At 41.5% G+C, this 16,296-nt stretch overlaps 1 long non-coding RNA gene across 1 annotated transcript; it reads left to right on the top strand.

Moving 5' to 3' along the window:
• Nucleotides 1-9,104: 9,104 nt before the first annotated feature.
• Nucleotides 9,105-9,412, top strand: LOC306976006. Its single transcript, XR_013793740.1, has 2 exons — nucleotides 9,105-9,271; nucleotides 9,350-9,412. It is a non-coding gene; the product is annotated as an uncharacterized lncRNA (long non-coding RNA).
• The last annotated feature ends 6,884 nt before the right edge of the window (nucleotides 9,413-16,296 follow it).

Below are 16,296 nucleotides of genomic sequence, written 5' to 3'. Positions count from 1 at the left end.
TGTCGCTGATTTGATTGTAAAAGGAGGACACTTTAAAAAACATATACAATAGGTTAAACCTCCAGCCAGGTACTAAAAACATGAACAAATTACACCAATTTAAAAGTCTTTGGACTGGCTCCCCGTTCCCTATTGCACTGAGTTGAAATTCCTTTCATTTGTTTTGAAATGCCTCCATGGACTTGCCCCTCTAAAGGATAGACAGGAGTAAAGAAAAAAACAAAACACATGGCTCTGAATCGGCTCAGTCTGGAAACGAGCTGATGAAGAAACATGATTGTGGCAGGCCAAATCATGTTGACTGGGGATTTGGAATCCAGCAGCTTCAATATTACGTCCAAATGAATTGTCAGTCATCATAAATGAAGCCTGACTACGAATACATGGAGCGGGATAAACACTCCACCAATTTCTTGTTTATTTTGGACTTTCGCAACAAAAGATTGCAATGCAGGATTTGTGAAACAAGTTTAGTTCGTGCTGCTGTATCCCTAATTTCAATGTGCAAAGAACATGCTGGGAAGCCTCACTTTGTAATAAAGGCACAGCTATTGGCCTTATCTTTTTTTGGACACTGGAGAAAGAAAAAGTAAATTTTGAGAAAATAGGAATATTTGCCACAAAATCAAACCATTTGCAACGCTGTAGGCGCCAGAACTGAAGCTCCAACAAGGACTGGATGTTCTTCCACAGTCTTCAGCCCTATCTGCAGAAGGACTTCCATTGACCCTGGGTCTTTCTAAAGCCTGTCTTCAACACGATCTGCAGAGGGACTCCCCTCAGCTCTAGCTCTATCTATGTCCGGTCCGTCCACGGGAGTGGATCTCTCCTTGTGCCTCTCTCCGAAGTTTCTCTTTTTTATCCTTCCACTGGGGTTTTGAGTTTTTCCTAAGGATTGCAGCAGGGCTGAGACCGTGAAAAGGCTTTTGGCTCCTGAAATGGCTTGTCATTGGCTTCAACTGGCTTTATCGCTGAAGCTTCCCCTTTCGCTATCAAGCGACACTACACAGGCTTATGGAGAAAATGGCACTTTGAAAAAATGATAGGTGTGATGTCATTACAGAGCAAAGTCTGCATTTTGAGCTCACATTAAATAACATGTGTCGCGGGACACTGAGGTGGGGATGATTTCAAGACAAGATTTTTTATATTCATAACATTGAGTTTGATGTATTTTTACTTGACAGTATATTTCAGTGAAATTGAGCAATGACCCTTGACAGACGAATTTGTTCCCGCTGTCACACAAACCTCGCGATCACGGCCACCCAGGCTGTTGAAAGGGTCGTTCTTGCGAGGCTATGTGACTGGCTATGTACATGGACATAAGCCCGTCCATCCTTTTTCTTCCACTTTATTCACAAACTTAGCTGTATTTATTCAACTGCATTGTGTGGTCAACAACTCAAAAAGGTGACATTCCTTCCATACCTCAAAAATATCTGAAATTTTGCCGCCTCACTGATTTAATAGGATAATGCGCGGATCATCTTGTATGATGAAATATCCGCACGACAAACTCCCAGGGCTGCGTTCATTCCGAGCAATGCGTAAAGGAAAAAGAGTCCAGGACTTCACAGGCTTTTGAGAACCCCCCTCCAGCCTCCACAGAGCAGACAGACCCAGCTGCCAAGAGGAGCCACAGCTGGCCAGGCACTTCAAAGCATCACCCGAGGAGAAGGATCCACCATGTGCAGAAGTCTGGCGCTTCAGCAGAAAGAAGGTTAGGACCACACGCCGGAAGGGGAAGAGGAGGAACTAAAACAGCAGAGTAATGCAAAGGAACACAAAGAACAGTCTGAGCAGGAACTCCAACACTTCCCTCAGCCCAGAGTTCTCCTGTCTTGTGGAGTATGAAGAGGCCTTAAAGCAAACTCCCTCTATAAATTAAAAACACAATAAGACAATATAAGTAAGTAGAAGTCGTCGTCTGACCCTTTCACAATAAGAGTCTTACTAAAGCCATGATTTGCAGCGACTTTAATTGTGTTACCATTAGGCAACTTGACAAAAAAAGGAACTGAGACTCACCGGTGTTTGGGACAAGTCTTACATTGTCAAAGACGTGGATACACAGAGCATTTGTGAACTCACGGTTGAAATTAGACAAATGAGAATGAAGCGGCGTCTGACAGAACTGTGAGGACAAAGGAAGATTCTTCTCACATGGTCCAGGTGAAAAACACAAGGTGGGTTCCTCGCACAGTGAAGCAGCCTTAGGGGGGAAAGACTGTAACATAAAGACGGTAACATAAAGACTGTAACATAAAGACTGTAACATAAAGACGGTAACATAAAGACGGTAACATAAAGACGGTAACACAAAGACGGTAACATAAAGGCTGTAACATAAAGACTGTAACATAAAGACTGAAACATAAAGACGGTAACATAAAGACGGTAACATAAAGACTGTAACATAAAGACTGTAACATAAAGACGGTAACATAAAGACTGTAACATAAAGACTGTAACATAAAGACGGTAACACAAAGACGGTAACATAAAGGCTGTAACATAAAGACTGTAACATAAAGACGGTAACATAAAGACGGTAACATAAAGACTGTAACATAAAGACTGTAACATAAAGACTGTAACATAAAGACGGTAACATAAAGACTGTAACATAAAGACTGTAACATAAAGATGGTAACACAAAGACGGTAACATAAAGACTGTAACATAAAGACTGTAACATAAAGACGGTAACATAAAGACTGTAACATAAAGACGGTAACATAAAGACTGTAACATAAAGACGGTAACATAAAGACTGTAACATAAAGATGGTAACATAAAGACGGTAACATAAAGACTGTAACATAAAGACTGTAACATAAAGACGGTAACATAAAGACTGTAACATAAAGACGGTAACATAAAGACTGTAACATTAAAACTGTAACATAAAGACGGTAACATAAAGACTGTAACATAAAGACGGTAACATAAAGACTGTAACATAAAGACTGTAACATAAAGACTGTAACATAAAGACTGTAACATAAAGACTGTGACATAAAGACTGTAACATAAAGACGGTAACATAAAGACTGTAACATAAAGACTGTAACATAAAGACGGTAACATAAAAACAATAACATAAAGACGGTAACATAAAGACTGTAACATAAAGACGGTAACATAAAGACGGTAACATAAAGACTGTAACATAAAGACGGTAACATAAAGACTGTAACATAAAGACTGTAACATAAAGACGGTAACATAAAGACGGTAACATAAAGACGGTAACACAAAGACGGTAACATAAAGGCTGTAACATAAAGACTGTAACAAAGACTGAAACATAAAGACAGTAACATAAAGACGGTAACATAAAAACTGTAACATAAAGACGGTAACATAAAGACTGTAACATAAAGACGGTAACATAAAGACGGTAACATAAAGACTGTAAAATAAAGACGGTAACATAAAGACTGAAACATAAAGACGGTAACATAAAGACTGTAACATAAAGACGGTAACATAAAGACGGTAACATAAAGACGGTAACATAAAGACTGTAACATAAAGACGGTAACACAAAGACGGTAACAAAAAGACTGTAACATAAAGACTGTAACACAAAGACGGTAACATAAAGACTGTAACACAAAGACGGTAACATAAAGACTGTAACATAAAGACGGTAACATAAAGACTGTAACATAAAGACGGTAACATAAAGACGGTAACATAAAGACTGTAACATAAAGACTGTAACATAAAGACTGTAACATAAAGACGGTAACATAAAGACGGTAACATAAAGACGGTAACATAAAGACGGTAACATAAAGACTGTAACATAAAGACGGTAACATAAAGACGGTAACATAAAGACGGTAACATAAAGACTGTAACATAAAGACGGTAACATAAAGACGGTAACATAAAGACGGTAACATAAAGACTGTAACATAAAGACTGTAACATAAAGACGGTAACACAAAGACGGTAACATAAAGACTGTAACATAAAGACTGTAACACAAAGACGGTAACATAAAGACTGTAACATAAAGACGGTAACATAAAGACTGTAACACAAAGACGGTAACATAAAGACTGTAACATAAAGACGGTAACATAAAGACTGTAACATAAAGACGGTAACATAAAGACTGTAACATAAAGACTGTAACATAAAGACTGTAACATAAAGACGGTAACATAAAGACGGTAACATAAAGACGGTAACACAAAGACGGTAACATAAAGACTGTAACATAAAGACGGTAACATAAAGACTGTAACATAAAGACGGTAACATAAAGACTGTAACATAAAGACTGTAACATAAAGACTGTAACATAAAGACGGTAACATAAAGACTGTAACATAAAGACGGTAACATAAAGACTGAAACATAAAGACGGTAACATAAAGACTGTAACATAAAGACGGTAACATAAAGACGGTAACATAAAGACGGTAACATAAAGACTGTAACATAAAGACGGTAACATAAAGACGGTAACATAAAGACTGTAACATAAAGACTGTAACATAAAGACGGTAACATAAAGACGGTAACATAAAGACTGTAACATAAAGACGGTAACATAAAGACTGTAACATAAAGACGGTAACATAAAGACTGTAACATAAAGACGGTAACATAAAGACGGTAACATAAAGACTGTAACATTAAAACTGTAACATAAAGACGGTAACATAAAGACTGTAACATAAAGACGGTAACATAAAGACTGTAACATAAAGACTGTAAGATAAAGACGGTAACATAAAGACTGTAACATAAAGACTGTAACATAAAGACTGTAACATAAAGACGGTAACATAAAGACTGTAACATAAAGACTGTAACATAAAGACGGTAACATAAAAACTGTAACATAAAGACGGTAACATAAAGACTGTAACATAAAGACGGTAACATAAAGACGGTAACATAAAGACGGTAACATAAAGACTGTAACATAAAGACGGTAACATAAAGACTGTAACATAAAGACGGTAACATAAAGACGGTAACATAAAGACTGTAACATAAAGACTGAAACATAAAGACGGTAACATAAAGACGGTAACATAAAGACGGTAACATAAAGACTGTAACATAAAGACGGTAACATAAAGACGATAAGATAAAGACGGTAACATAACGACTGTAACATAAAGACTGTAACATAAAGACGGTAACACAAAGACGGTAACATAAAGACTGTAACATAAAGACTGTAACATAAAGACGGTAACATAAAGACTGTAACATAAAGACGGTAACATAAAGACTGTAACATAAAGACGGTAACATAAAGACGGTAACATAAAGACGGTAACATAAAGACTGTAACATAAAGACTGTAACATAAAGACGGTAACATAAAGACGGTAACATAAAGACTGTAACATAAAGACGGTAACATAAAGACTGTAACATAAAGACGGTAACATAAAGACTGTAACATAAAGACGGTAACATAAAGACGGTAACATAAAGACGGTAACATAAAGACTGTAACATTAAGACGGTAACATAAAGACTGTAACATAAAGACGGTAACATAAAGACGGTAACATAAAGACTGTAACATAAAGACGGTAACATAAAGACTGTAACATAAAGACTGTAACATAAAGACGGTAACATAAAGACGGTAACATAAAGACGGTAACATACAGACTGTAACATAAAGACGGTAACATAAAGACTGTAACATAAAGACTGTAACATAAAGACGGTAACATAAAGACGGTAACATAAAGACTGTAACATAAATACGGTAACATAAAGACTGTAACATAAAGACGGTAACATAAAGACTGTAACATAAAAACGGTAACATAAAGACTGTAACATAAAGACTGTAACATAAAGACTGTAACATGAAGACTGAAACATAAAGACTGTAACATAAAGACTGTAACATTAAGACTGTAACACAAGTACATCTGAAACATTCACTGACAGTAGCAGGAACAGAGTCATCTGTGCAGAAGTGCTTTGAATCGATCGATCTCACAAAGACAATCGATCGTCAGCTCTGGAGATCATAAGACGGCCTAATATCGTCATATCGTCCAAATGCTTTACATGCTTTACATGCTTACATACCATCACATACAAAACATGTGCTGAATGTGCAGTTTTCCACTCCAGGCGCACACAAACTGCCGATAGGTCTCAGTCACAGTTCAGCGGTAAATGAGTCTTGAGAGGATTCCCCCGTCTGTGGCTTCTCCCCAGTGCAGTCTGGAGGATGAGAGGGATGCGCAGATCGATGAGAGTTCACGGCTTCCATGAAAAGTGACTGTAATGGGCTGAGTGGGACTGACACTGGCTGGACTCGCAGGATCGCAGGAAGCCAGGTCACCCGGGCCTCCCAGGTCTCCCAGGTCTCCCAGGTCTCCCAGGTCTGGACTGAAGCAACGCAGGGCAACAGCAAGTCACAAGTATTAGGTCATAGGTGTGTCAAGGCTCACAGTTTTTTGGTCTGCCAGACTCCACCTAAAGCCAAGGCACAGTTAGACGTTTTGACTTTTGCTTTTGCTAGGTTTACATGTAACAAATTCAAATAAAGTTTGTAATACGCAATGCATGGTCAGTGTGTATTTGTTAAGTAGAACCATCCTTTCACCATCCCCTTCCTTCTGTTCGTCATCAATGCCCTAAACAGCGGTGTTAAAATTCCCTCTCACGTCTGAGGCTGTAGTGGGAACAGGAGTAGTTTTATTTTACTGCGCCGTTTGGAATGGAGTCATTATCCAGGAGCATGTGTCTGTTCAATTCAAAGCAGACTCCTTTTCCCTCAGATTGCTCTGACCGTTAATTTACCACAATCCCATAAAGTCACACTCAGTGTATGGATGAGAGGTCTCTGGATGTGGCCTTTCTGTGTGGAGTTTGCATGTTCTCTTCCCCTACCACTAAAAACATGTACAATAGGCCAGAGTGAATGTAGTGAGTCAGTGGTTGGTGGTGGTCAGAGGGGCCGATGGCACAGACCGGTTGCCACCAATTAACAATGGTGTTCAGGAGGATAGATGAAGAATAGGCAGCTGTCTGGATGGCTGATACAAGAGAAGTTTATTTACCATCGGTACAGGACCCAGAGACATGAACTCGAGACATTGCGCTAGTCCTACCATTCAAGTCTGTCTCTGCTTCCACAGAAAAGGGATAAACCCCCTCTCAGAGCGTCAGACTGATACACAAGCAAACATTCAGTGGCTGAGAGTGGACGCCCGAGCACCACAGTCAAGGCTATGACAGAGATAGTACGACTGTAGCTTGACCCAGTTTGATAAATAGCGTTTAATGTTATCCTCTAACAACCACGCTTCCATTCGTCTGTCCCAGGGCAGCTGTGGCTACCGAGTGTGGAGTGAATCAATGATAAGTACGGTGTAGCGCTTTGAGAAACTTGGTAATACAGGCTTGTAAAGTGCAATAACCATTGTTATTATTATATGGCCACGACCCGTGCATCGTTTGAGTTTCTTCTCCCCTGACCGTCTGCTCCAGGTCTGAGCATCACAGAGCGAGATGGGACAGACACTCACCGGTGCAGTATATTTGGGAATGATTACCCCAGTACGGGCAAGTACTATTTGTGACTCACGGCAACTTCCGGTGAGTCACGGCTCACCAGTCATGAGTCGTGGCTCGCGGTTAAAAATACCACTACTCTTTGCTTTTTATGAATTATTAATGAATCTAGATGATCAGTTGTATTGCATGAATTATTTATCAACTATTTATTTTCATTTGTATTATTTATTGCAGACTTTTATCCATCCTCCAACACTGAAATAGTAAAATCAAAAGCTTTAGTGATGTCGATCTCTACATTTGAAATAAAGACTTAAATTAATGAACTATTTACTTAGTTATTTTGTTTTTATTTAGTAATGATTCATGAGAACTGAAACAACAACTATAAAAAAAATTATATAATAATCAAACAAGTGTTAACATTACTGTCTGACCTGGAACACAGTTTTGCATAAAGTTATCATAATCACTTTTCAGTTCAAAAGGGTTGATAAGGAGATTCCTCTTCCCCTTCATTATCTGCATAAGATTCATTGAGCTTTGTAAAGACTACATTCTGTTCGTCTTCAGTCATGGAAGTGAAGGCAGTTCAACATTTCCTTCCAGTGATGTGCTGCGGCACCTCTGATGAGATCATGGACTGTCTTGTAAATACATTTTCCTGTATTGGGAGAAAAAGTAACAGGTCATATTGATGAGAAAAAAAAAAATATATTAAAATATTTGTATATTACAGTGCAATGTGTACAAGTGAATACAATCAAAATGCGACGCTGAAATATAGCAGGCCTGGCTCAGTCTGACGTAGGAGGTGTGAGGGGCAAACACCAGCTTGTAGTGGTCCTTTTGTGCACGTCCTGTTGTCGTCCTGTATAGTACGCCCATCCAGAGCATCCCAAATATGCAGTAACATTATAATACGCCTGTGATCGTTGTCCATATCAATGACCTGATCCACTCTATGAAGGAGATGCTTCACTGTGTGAGGCACATACCCCTGATTAAAGCAAAAGAGTGTCCTTTTATTGTAGACAGTCTCAGGCACCTGTGTAGTATTCAGGTTTATGAACAACATTTGGGAGAAATGGGTCCGTTGTGTTTATAGTTTGATATCTTTGAGTTCACCTCAAACTGAAACCTCACACTACCACATTATCATCGGCTAAATCACCTTTTACCACCGCCATGCGATGTTGTGAAATACTGATCTGGCAGGACGTGCAGTTTTTGAGGGCTGTCTCTTCTGGCAAATCAGAGGCTTCAGTCTGTTCAGGTCTCGTTAGAATGAGCACAGCTCACTATGGCCCGAGGTGGAGGACGGTGCCAAAAAAATGCACCCTATTTGGCCCTCTTCTTCTCACGGATGAAACGCAGGAAACTAAGGGGAGATGCCATGTGGGCTTTGCCAGTGAAAAATATCTTGTGTAAAGTATAGCCCTTGTGTGCAGGACACCACGGATTAAAGGAGTCTGAAATTCAGACTAGTCATCCCAGCTATTTACCACCTCCCTTTAAAGCATGACGATGTTTTGTGGTGCAAAACAAGTATTCCAACATCCTCTCCTAACCAAGGCCGGATTTATGCAGGGGCTTACAGGGGCTAAGCCCAGGGGCCCAGCAGGTTGAGGGGTCCATGGGCATAGAGAGTTCCCTCTCTCTTTGCAGACTCCCTCACATGTAAGGCTTAATCAGATGACGTTGTACCCGAGACTGAACCAGGTCTAAACCAGGTCTAAACCAGGTCTAAACCAGGAATAAACCAGGAAAAAAAACAGGTCTAAACCAGGAATAATCCAGGACTAAACCAGGTCTACACAAGGTTTGGGCCATTTTCATTGAGTTGACACTGGGAAAAAATATGTACCTATTGGTCTGTTAAAATGCATGTGAATTCACCAACTTGCACTATTAAAATAAAAAATAAAAATCTCTGTGGGAGGAGCCCCAGACCCCCCTTTTAAAGCAGTACTAAGTAACTCTTCCCCCTAGAGGCCATAAGCGCAACTGCAGGTGTAGTAGCAAGTTACGATTTTTTAACTTATTAATTGTCTTGGAGAGTAAATACTACGCTGACAGGAAAGGCGAAGGGAGAGAGGGCTACTGTGCATGCAATTATACAATGGAAATATTTTTTTCACTCAAACTTGGCTGTAAATACTGTTTAAAGTGACGTTAGCCCGCAGTTAGCTTTGCCCGTTAGCATGTTAGCTTCTTCTTCGTGATTCCATTAGTGTGCATTGGTGGCTTCGGTCCGGTGGCAGTCAAGTTGCAAACATGGTTTTCTGGCCAGAGACACCAGGCGGAGATGAAAGACCCTCCAATCATCCCATATACACTTGTATTACCCCCACAGGGACTACGGGAAGGATTTATTAAGGTAAACACGTTACTTAGTACTGCTTTAAATATGCACCCCCACCAGTCTGGCAGTAGCAAAGGTTCTTCCACAAGGGCCATGGAGCTCTAATTGGGGTCATTAGTTACTTCTGCATGTTCAAATAAAAACAAAAATCATTAATTGATCTTGGACAGACAGATGGGGGGCCATGAAAAAACTTACGTCCCAGAGCCCATTTTTCTTAAATCTGGCCCTGCTCCCAACCCTAACCATCGCAGAATTGTTTCAAACCTTAACAGGACACAGGAATGTGAGGAGCTAAACCGGCGAACATCCTGGTCTACACACAAGAGGTGCCACATGTTTGTCATGGCTTTCTAACAAATTGAAATTTCAACCGCTGTTCAAATGGAGGCAATTATTCCCCACATTAGAAGAGTGACTGATGTAGCAGAGACAGGACACGCCGTGCAAGCTGGAGAAAAGCTTCAATAGTAGATTTACCTGTGTCAGCGCTTACATATCACACTTTCTAATCCACACGCCCCGATCTGCTCCACAGAAGTCATTACTTGGACGTGTTCTCCGCCGTTTCCCCCTAACTCCAGGGATTCCCTTCATTCCTGAACATCTCGTCCATAACAAGACACATAGATGGCCTGGATCTCGTGCCGCGTCAGCAGAGCGGCGTGAAAGATTAACGGAGCGGCCCCTGTCCTTATTGCATTAGTCGAGCCGAACCCCCACGTTTTAATAATGCACATTTCGCTCATGCATATTCGCGCTGCTGTGTCAAGTGCGCTGGAATTAAACAAGTTTATCATCGGAAAAAAATGACAGCCTTTTACCGAGGCTGCGACGCCGGGCCGCGCTGCGTTTTGCAGATCGCAGAGATACCGGGACATAACGGTTATCAGCGCTCAGAGAGAATTTATAATTTCCTCCCGGGCCAATGTGCGGGCAGCTAATAATAAGGCAGGGTTTAAACCACGGAGGCACTGCATGAACTCCACTGAAGCGGCATCTTCTGCTGAACCCCTCCTGAAGCGTTAAGGCGCATTCTCATCCGAGCCACAACAATATGCATAAACAAATGCATTGTGGATGTTTTGAAAAAGTCTTAAAGAGAATAGATGCAAAGTTGGTCATTTTATACTCACTACTGCCACCTCAGGTCACACGTGTAACTGCACCGTCTATATTAAGCTTGTGCATGACGGCACTTCGGACCAAGCCTGGCCTTAGCCATAAGTAATAATTATCATTTCCCTACATGTACGTCTGGGTCTGATCTCAGTGGCCGAGTTTCAGCGGTTGAATTTCAACCAACCATTCAGTGAGCGGGGGAGGCGGGGCTTGTAGGTGACGTCAAGCATTTGCGCCGCATTTGCTGGTTGTAGTTTGGTAATGGCGGCGGATATGAAAGTAAATGAAGCTCTTCAATCCGTCCTGGCTCGGCTCCCAAATATCCAGACATTTAAATTGAAGCCTTGGAATGTGCAAGGAATGACCCCAAGAGTTATGAAAGAGTTATGATAGAGTTATGATAGTTGTGATAGAGTTGTGATAGAGTTATGATAGAGTTGTGATAGAGTTGTGATAGAGTTGTGATAGAGTTATGACAGAGTTGTGATAGAGTTATGATAGAGTTGTGATAGAGTTGTGATAGAGTTGTGATAGAGTTATGATAGAGTTATGATAGAGTTGTGATAGAGTTGTGATAGAGTTATGATAGAGTTATGATAGAGTTGTGATAGAGTTGTGATAGAGTTATGATAGAGTTGTGATAGAGTTGTGATAGAGTTGTGATAGAGTTATGATAGAGTTGTGATAGAGTTGTGATAGAGTTGTGATAGAGTTGTGATGGAGTTATGATGGAGTTGTGATAGAGTTGTGATAGAGTTGTGATAGAGTTATGATAGAGTTGTGATAGAGTTGTGATAGAGTTGTGATAGAGTTGTGATAGAGTTGTGATAGAGTTATGATAGAGTTGTGATAGAGTTGTGATAGAGTTGTGATAGAGTTGTGATGGAGTTGTGATAGAGTTGTGATAGAGTTATGATAGAGTTGTGATAGAGTTGTGATAGAGTTGTGATAGAGTTGTGATAGAGTTGTGATAGAGTTGTGATAGAGTTATGATAGAGTTGTGATAGAGTTGTGATAGAGTTGTGATAGAGTTGTGATAGAGTTGTGATAGAGTTATAATAGAGTTGTGATAGAGTTGTGATAGAGTTATGATAGAGTTGTGATAGAGTTGTGATAGAGTTGTGATAGAGTTATGATAGAGTTGTGATAGAGTTGTGATAGAGTTATGATAGAGTTATGATAGAGTTACATACCTTTAATTACATACGTCACGTCACAAAACGCAAGTGAAAATCAGATCCAATTGTTTCAAAGGAGTTCACCCCTCCCACCTGATAACGGAGCTCAATTGTGAAGTTCCAGATCCTTGTACGAAATGAGTACGAGGGTCTGGCAAAACCAGGCTACTTCGGACCCAAAGTAACACCTTTCTGAGTGACAGTGCAGGATTTTAGAGGCACTTGTGGTGAACAGGTCTGGGCTCATTCCACACATTAGGACATTGCTGGAACATGTAGGGCAGGGGTGGCGAACAAGTCAGAGACAAAGAACCAAAATTCTCAACTTTGAGAGACCTGCCAAAACAGACACACACATAAAATACATTTCTTAAAATTAGGCTAGCTGGCACATTCCTTGTGTTCATTTAAAGCTAAAACGTCACCATCAACAACATATCAAATCCAGCTCTGCCAGAGTCAATACAGCAAATACCCCCTCCCCCATCTCTCTCTCCTCCTTGCCCTATCTCTCTCCCTCTCTCTGTGACAAATACTGCATAAACATCAGATTGGCCAGGTCCGAAATATAAATTGACAGGATATTAACATATAAAAATGTACACACAGTTGGAACAGTGTGTGTGTGTGTGTCAGGTGTTTTAACTATATCACAGGGTTCTTTACCTTGCTGGAGTAATTCATTATGTTATGTAAATGTATATTGAATTGAACATGGGGGAGGCACTTATAAGCTTATTGCTTCAGCCTACTCCATTTTGAGCATCCACACGTATGAATTTTGGAAGATGAAATGTAAAATTGCTCAAATAAATGTGTGCACTTAAAGTAAAGTGATGGGATGATAAACTCAGTGGGACTTCTGGCAGGGATCCTCTGTAGGTCAGGTCAGAACAGATCGATGCTTTGACTTCACGTGCTAAAAGGTGGAAAATAGGAACTTGCAGACATATGTAGATGAGAACATTGAGAGTGCAGCTCTTTTCACACGGGTATTTTCCAATCGGACAGCTAAATCCAAAACACAACTGGCCCGTCCCTCAGAAGAGATTTCAGATTGTCGTCCTCGCGTAGTGCAATGATCTCCAGCTCACTTGCTGCCTCAAAAACGAACCTCTGTAGTAGTATTCCAGTGTTAGCATTCGGCTATTCAGAGCGTTAGCAACAGCAGCCGGCCTGCGTGAGACACTACTAAACTAAAAGACTAAAAGAATCGGCAAAAAACGAAAATCACCAATTTTAAAAAAGTTTGAAGTTTGTAGGAGCTACTAAAGTGGAGGTATTGTCGCACCAATGAGAGAAAAATGCATTTTGAGAAAAAGGCCTTGAAATGACAGTTCCCCATGTAAATCTATGGAGAAACATTACCTTGGCCCAAAACCTGAAAATTGAAGTACATGAGTTTTGCCTGTAGTGTCTCCCCTTTCAAATGATAACTTGGATGGCTTACTTCCCCTCCATACTCCTCATAGGAACTGGGACAGGAAGTAGCATCATACTGCTGCCATCCAAATAAAAGTGTTTTACAATCAAACTATGTACATTACACAAAAAATAACCACAGAGGAACCCGAAATGATGGACGAGGATTTTAAGACGAAACGGGCTACACAAAGGACTCTCTTTCTTGAGTTTCCTTCCCAATTTAGACACACCGTTACTGTTTGTTAAGTACTAGCTACATACTGGGGGATGAGAGCTTGATTCAAAATAATAATAATGCATTGGTTTTATAAAGCGTTTTTCTGGACACTCAAAGACGCTTTTTATTGCACTATTCATTCACTCCATACTGAGTGGTGGTAAACTACTGTTGTAGCCACAGCTGCCCTGTGGTAAACTGACAGAAGCGAGGAAACCAGTCTACACCATCAGCCCCTCCGACCACCACCAACCGCTCACTCACACACTCCATTCGCTAGGCTTCCTTGTGTTACCAAACGGTCTTCCATCCAAGTACATTGTAAATTCCAACTAAGGTCGCAACATGAAATAAAGTGTTATAATTACTGGGAGACCTGACATTTTCAGCATTAACCCTCTATTCCATGTAAGAGGTACATTTTCAAGAGAAAATTATGATTAATTGATTTTCCATTTTACAGCAACATGTTTCTGCTCCAATAACAGGGTTTTGCCAGTAATTACTAACTTTACATGATGCCAGTAATGATTATTTGTCGTCCTGTTGTGCTCACGCTCAATCTAAAGTATCCATTATAGGATTCTGTTCCACTTACTAGGATTTGCCAGTTTTGAATAATATTGGCTTAACATTGGCTTGACTTGCTTTTCTCTTTATCCAGTACATGGTTTTAGTAACTCTCACTAACCTCCCCAGTGTCCTCTACTGCCCCCCTGTAACGGGAACTTGACTGTCTAGTAATCGTAACGGGCAAAACTAAGCTGTAACCTATACTGCCCGTGATTGGAATTTACAGTGTACCGACCAGGCCCTTCCCGGCTTAGCTTCCGAGATCTGACGGGATGGATAGTAGATGAGATGAGCCAATCGCAGCTCTACACTCCTGGTGTGACGAGACGGCAAGAAGCGTCTGTGTCCTCAACTCCACCAAACCCAGTCCAGTCGACAACCTATGCTTTACTACAGTGAACACTTCCTGGATGAACGAGAGCCTTCACAATAGCCTTCACTTTAGACCAGACATGCAATAATCCACTTTCATAGATGGTTATTCATTTTAGTCCAGCCCCTTTATGTTGTGTCTGCTCTGAAAAATAAACTTCATAATAAGCCATGCAGTTTTCAGAAGTGTTTTACTTTCATCCCCACACCTCGAGCGCTGCTGTGATTGACAGCCGTCTCCCTGGAGACACTCGCACAAAGGGATGAGGGGGCGGAGTTAAGCATGTTGCTGTATCTGCTCAAAGCGAGAGGATCAGACCAGGGGAAACCAAACTCATCGAAAGAAAAGTCACCGGTGCACTACGAAAACTCAACACAGGGAATCGCCAGAAAGCCGTTGGGTTCTCCTCTGGTAATATTCTAGATGCCACCCCCATGCCAACACGATATGTTACAAATGTTATGTGCAAACCTTTCATTGGTAATACAAGTTGGGACTTCTGTAGTTAGTGAGAGGGACATGTCCCAAAGAGTGACCGACAGCTGTGGGAAACTGTCAGAACGGTCCAGTCACAGATTCACAGGAGCATCGCAGACCTCGGGCCGAAAGGGAGGTCATCAAGCTGATACACTGACCCACCGCGGGAGTGAAAGCATCTTCCCAGGCAGCTGAGACAGACGCTTCCATATCGTTTCAGTGTCGATGGCGATTCATGTACGACTTTGGACTTGGATCTGTTCTAACCACTCGCTCGTTCAATCTGCCTCCTGTGACTTACTTTCTGATTGTATTCGTTCAGTCAGAAACATTGTCCTGTCAGTGTAAAAAATGTTCTGTTGGAGCAATCTCAGCCGGGTCCTCAATCTTCATTTACTGCATTTATTATTAGTTTAGGTGGCTTCCCCTCTTCAGGTCGGTGGGGAGTCCGTGCCTCAAGTGGAGGAGTTCATGTATCTCGGGGTCTTGTTCACGAGTGAGGGACGGATCGAGCGCAAGATCGATAGACGGATCGGTGCGGCGGTCTCTGTATCGGACCGTTGTGGTGAAGAGGGAGCTGAGTCGGGGCAAAGCTCTCAATTTACCGATCGATCTACGTTCCCGCCCTCACCTATGGTCATGAGATTTGGGTCATGACCGAAAGGACAAGATCGCGAATACAAGCGGCCGAAATGAGTTTCCTTCGCAGGGTGGCTGGGCGCACCCTCCGAGATCGGGTGAGGAGCTCAGTTACCCGGGAGGAGCTCGGAGTAGAGTCGCTGCTCCTTCACGTCGAAAGGAGCCAGCTGAGGTGGCTCGGGCATCTGTTTCAGATGCCTCCTGGTCGCCTCCCTCAGGAGGTGCTCCAGGCATGTCCTATTGGGAAGAGGCCTTGTGGAAGACCCAGGACACGCTGGTGGGACTATGTCTCCGAGCTGGCCTGGTGTCGCCTCGGGGTCCCCCCAGAACAGCTGGAGGAGGTGTGTGTGGACCGGGAAGTTTGGGCATCTCTGCTGAGACTGCTGCCTCTGCGACCCGG

Source organism: Gobius niger, assembly GCF_951799975.1.
Source record: "Gobius niger genome assembly, chromosome: 16".
In the NCBI taxonomy this organism is placed as follows: domain Eukaryota; kingdom Metazoa; phylum Chordata; class Actinopteri; order Gobiiformes; family Gobiidae; genus Gobius; species Gobius niger.
Note: the sequence above shows the minus strand (reverse complement) of the source record. Positions and strands in the feature narration are given on the sequence as shown.